The following is a 5,152-nucleotide window of genomic DNA, read 5'->3' as shown; positions in this document are numbered from 1 at the left end:
CATGGCGGTAGCTGTGCCTGCCATACAGGCACCGCTACTGCCATGCTCATAATGAGGCCCTATGACTTTTCCAAGATTGGTTTGGCCAACGTTATGCTGTTACCTAATTTACTATTCAAAATGTATTATGTCATGGCACGCGCAGGAATGCCAAACACTTTTTTAGATCATTTAAACAACTTTCTTTCAACTACAGCTTTAAAATATCCTCGACTGCTGATTGCAGGGGACCTTAACATCTGGCTACAATCGACAGATAATATCCTGGCAACTAGATTAACACACATTTTAACAAGTCATGATCTGACACCTGATATTTTAGCAGCTAGAGGTTCTGGATTCAGTATACTTGAAACTATCCCTGCCTCATGGTCCAATCATTTTGTAAGGATCTGCTCAATGAAATACCAAACACCGGAAAAGGTAAAACTAATCTTTCAACTGGGTTTTGGTGCTTTGCCACTAGAGAGTTGGACCATATCACAGAAGAGAAGATCTCCCTAGCCCTCCTCACCTTGGAATCTGATAGCCCTCCAGACTCCAGAATCGTGGTAAACAGTTTGAAGAGACTGGAGAAACTGTGTAACCGAATTGCTCCACAAAACTGTTAACAACCAAAGAAAAACAATAACATTTGGTTCATGTTCGAAATCAAGGATCTACAAAAAGACTATAGACTAAAAGAAAAATGGGGAGGAAACTTGGAGATCTTGTAGATTAAACAGCAGTCAAAGGTGTCCTAACACAATATGAAAAGGCAATTTTTATAGTCCGCCCTAATCCAGAAACACATTTATTTGGCATTAAACAAACCAAGAGAATTATTCTCTACAATAAAGACATTTTTAACACTCTGAGTACTATTTCTAGCCCTGCCCATCCAAGATAATGACTGATAATTTTAATAATTTATTTCTACAAAAAAATAGAAACAATTGAACAAGAGATCAATCCAAAATACCTACCGTCACTCCAATACCAATAGATAATGGTACTGTGGCAAAACCCAGTTCTTTGAGGTATCTTCAGACATAATAGAGGAGCTACTCAGCAAATTAAAACCTATAAAGTCTCTCAAAGAACGTTCTTTGAGAGACTTTATGAAGGCCTTCGTCAACTTCTCATCAGATGGGGGACATATACCTCCACAATAAAAAAAACATCACTTTGACACCATAAGAAACCCAAATTAGATCCAGAAATTCTCCATCATTACTGGCCAGCTAAGGTACTGGACGAGGTGGTAACGATACAACTGGAATCCCATATCGAGAAGCATCACATTCTAGATACATACCAAGTGGGATTCCACCCTCTACATGGACTGAGACAGCATTAGTTGCATCATGGGAAAACTTTTTAAGAAATGCAATGACTCTGCTAATCATGCTGGACCTCTTTGTGGCCTTTGGTACGGTGGGCTTCGATATTACGCTAACCAGACTCTTCACAGCGGCGGGTGTCTCTGACCAGGCTTTGATGGGCTTCCATGGCTTCTTCATGTAGCAGCGTCAATGCGTTAAATTGGGCCATTATGTCTCAGAAGATGCTCTAGTGCAATGTAGAGTCCGATATGTATCACCTTTGCCCCCATTCTGTTTAATATTTACATTCAGCCATTGATGCATATTTTGTCTAAATTTGAACTACCATAACACCTCTATGCAGATGATACGCAGTTATATCTGCGGGTCAATGATTCTAACGCCTATGCCCTGAACATTATACAAAGCATGGAAGAAATTGCAAGTTGGATGACACTAAACAAACTGCAGCGTAACCCGAAAAAAAATGAAATTATACTGCTAGGCCCTAAACAACTCTCCAGTGGCTTGCATAATATCACACACTTGTAGCATTAGTTTTATAACAAGTAATGGGTATCTATTTAGGATCCCATTTTTTATGTACAAGTGCATAATTTAAGTGATTCTATTTAAATCTTTATTAAAACTTCAATTATTTTGCAGATCTCTGGCATGATCTATGTCCTGCAATTATCGTATAGTGACCAATAGGACATTATCCTGTGGGAATAGGCTTCATTCAAGTCCAGACGCAAACCTTTCGTGTAAGTATTTGTTTTTTCAAGTCCTGTAAATAACAGGAAAGACAATGTGACTCTGTGTCCCTGATTCTTGGTCCATATGCTAATGTTTCCTTAGGAAGGAAGCCACAAGGTAGATTTACATCCTCCAATAAGTCCTATTGCAATTAAACAAAATGGGTAAGTGAGTTGGCTATTATTGACACTGTATTAATTTAAGGCCAAGAGCAGCTCACACCACTAAATATTAAGTTAATGATTAAGAACAACGAATAAAGAGTCTTATTTTCTTCTTGATACAGGATATTATGAATGACTAAGGAGCAAGCTAGATTTATTTTGGAAGTTGTGTTGACAATACAGAATAGAATCAGAAACCCCCTGAAGAATTTCCTTCATTTGCACAAATACTTTTGAGAGGAATGAAACATGGTGGGTTGTTAGTAGCCTTATTTTGAAGGCTTGGTGATATATAGTATTTTGTCACTTGATCACTTAGTAAACTTTTCTTTCTATGTATTAATGATTATTGGTTGTGTTTTTTCAGTTTGTTCGATTGTCTTTACACTAAGTTTGTGACTATTTGTTATTTGTACGTGAAGTATCAACAAGTTTTATGTATTCTTTCGTTTTTTCACCTGTTGTTTTAATTGACAGCAGCATACGGACTGCATGTAACTTTTGTATAAATTGACAAACAAGGGCAAATTGAAATATTTTTCCCTTAACACTACTTCTCACGTTGTCTCCTGTAGTAGTGAACTATAGCACCCTGTCTGTATTTTGTATTTTCTTGATGGTATAACAAGGGTCGACCGCATGGCAGAGATCCCTGGAGTCCCTGTTTTAAGATGGATTAGTGCAACGCCATCAACATGAAAAAAGGACTTTGCAGATGGCAGCACTAAGTGGCGCCAGGCCGAACAACAAAGGTACGTTTATTTTATTTTTTGTTTAAAAAAGACACTAGGGACACAAGGGAGCTACAAGGGTGCTAAGGTGAAGGGGGAGCGGGGAAGGGAAGCTTCAACACCAATTAAAATTCTAGGAACTAAGGCTTTCCGTAGTGAATGCAGCCTGCGTTCCGAGTATTTTCATTGGTTGACGGCGCCTCCCAGGGTGCTAATGCTGTATACATCATTGGACAATATATATACCGATAAATCAAACATGGCATGGTGCCTAGCACTGGTGCGTGTGGAGCGATTGAGCACTGGCCAGATGGCTCATCATAGTCTTTATATACTGTTGGAAGTTCCTGGGTTGACATGACTTTGTTTTTTTCTGCTAAATGCATGATTGAATGTTTAACGTTTCCATTCTTGGTCTTTTGCTACCTCTTGAACTGTTTTCGAGTATGAAGAGCACAATATCCACTTACTCTTAGAAGTGAACGTCACCCCTTATAGTAAGAGAGGCCCCATAACCCTTAATGGTGAGAAGGGCAAAATATCCCCGGATGGGCGAAAAATACACCATATACCTTATGCGATGGAAAAAGGGCAAGGCATGAATTATGGTGGAAAGGCGCTATATCCCCAGATCAGGAAGCAGTTGGCTGGGCACTGTCCTCCTGGTGTGGATTACAAGTGGCAAGCTCGGCACTATTTCCCTGTGATGAGCACCTCTGATAAAGGAGCATCTGAGGGATATGTCTCTATGACCGTTTTATAGAAAGATCATGGGGGAGACCAGCAGCCCCCAATCTACCACAGTGCTCAGTACCTGGAGAGTTAACAAGCTAGGTGACTAATGCAAAATATAGGCTCACATTCTCAAGGATTACCCACAGCCAGTGAAAGTAGAGGTTATGCATGCAAGAGGAACATGCACCTAGGAAGGCCTTATATATCACAGGGCCTGCGGTAGCAGTCCTGTAGTTACGCTTCAGTTGCTGAACTCATAGGAAGCACTCCACCTGAACCAATCCTCACAAAACTTTGCAAAAAGAGTAAATATGGCCCCTTCAGAATGATTCTGGGAAGTTTTCTGTGGTTTCATTAAGTGGGCAAAGTTATAGGGGGGGCCTAAATGTGTGGAAATCCCCATAGATGCAATGGAAACATTGTTTAGCTCACACCTGCAGCCCAAACATCTGGATGGATTTTCACTAAATATGCACCAGAAGCAACAGTCTGGTCCCGAAGGTGTGCTTTTGTAAATTTAGTGTAAATCCGTCCAATAGTTCTTTTAAAAATGGCCAAAAAGTAGGTATGATAAATGGGTTTGTTTTGCGGACTCACTTCCCTGTTCAGTCTGTGGACACACCCCTGGGCCAATCAGGACCCGGCGTAATATCCTGGACAATGGACACGCCCACTGATTGGATGGTGAAAAACATGAGCTGCGTCAGATATTTTAAAACATCCACCATATTGGATCCACGGACAGCCGCCGTTGACCGTGGACATCACGTTAAAAACATGAAAAAAATACAACATTGCACTAGTCAAACGAATTAAACAATCTCTGGAGAAGTGAGGGGTGATGAGGATGGGATGGGATATGGCCATTTAAAGCCAAAAATCAGGTGTTTTTTCTCCGCCGATGTCCGCAAACATCTCAGATGTTCGGGAACATCAATTCCTATTTTTGAATTACGGGGTTGATGAAAAGCAGTTTTTTGATGGCTTACACCTTTGGCACCACTCAAGAATAATGCATGAATACTTACCTGGCAGGGGAGACACCATGATCACTTAGGTGGTTCTCCCAGGGTGAGGCTCATCCATTGCACACCGGATGTGCTGACCCCTGCGATGTCCCCATATGCAGGATTCTCGACTGCATAATTTCTGGTAGTGGGGGACTGCGTTTGCGCTTTCCCCTGTAAGAAAAAAAAAAAAACTGCATGAGTATGCAATATTATTCTAGACCTCACCCTGAATGGTTCTGCAAAGTGTGGTGCTGTTTTTCAAACAAGGGGCAAAATTAGATGGGTGTCTCAAAATATTTCAAAGTCTTATAAATTTGGTGCTGTTTGATGACTCTCCACAAATGTTTGCACAAAGAGTTTAGATTCAGACTTGTATGTTTTTACAATGTTTGGTGAGATTCTGTCAAGATCTCAACATTTTTAGATGGCTTATAACTTTGTTGCCGGTT

General features: G+C 40.5%; 1 non-coding gene across 1 annotated transcript; it reads left to right on the top strand.

Moving 5' to 3' along the window:
* Positions 1-4,713: 4,713 nt before the first annotated feature.
* Positions 4,714-4,877, top strand: LOC138570410 (U1 spliceosomal RNA). Its single transcript, XR_011303472.1, has one exon. It is a non-coding gene; the product is annotated as a U1 spliceosomal RNA (small nuclear RNA).
* The last annotated feature ends 275 nt before the right edge of the window (positions 4,878-5,152 follow it).

This window comes from Ambystoma mexicanum, chromosome 2q (genome assembly GCF_040938575.1).
Source record: "Ambystoma mexicanum isolate Mex_15411 chromosome 2q, UKY_AmexF1_1, whole genome shotgun sequence".
In the NCBI taxonomy this organism is placed as follows: domain Eukaryota; kingdom Metazoa; phylum Chordata; class Amphibia; order Caudata; family Ambystomatidae; genus Ambystoma; species Ambystoma mexicanum.
The sequence above is the reverse complement of the archived record's forward strand: the minus strand, read 5'-3'. Positions and strand labels throughout refer to the sequence as shown.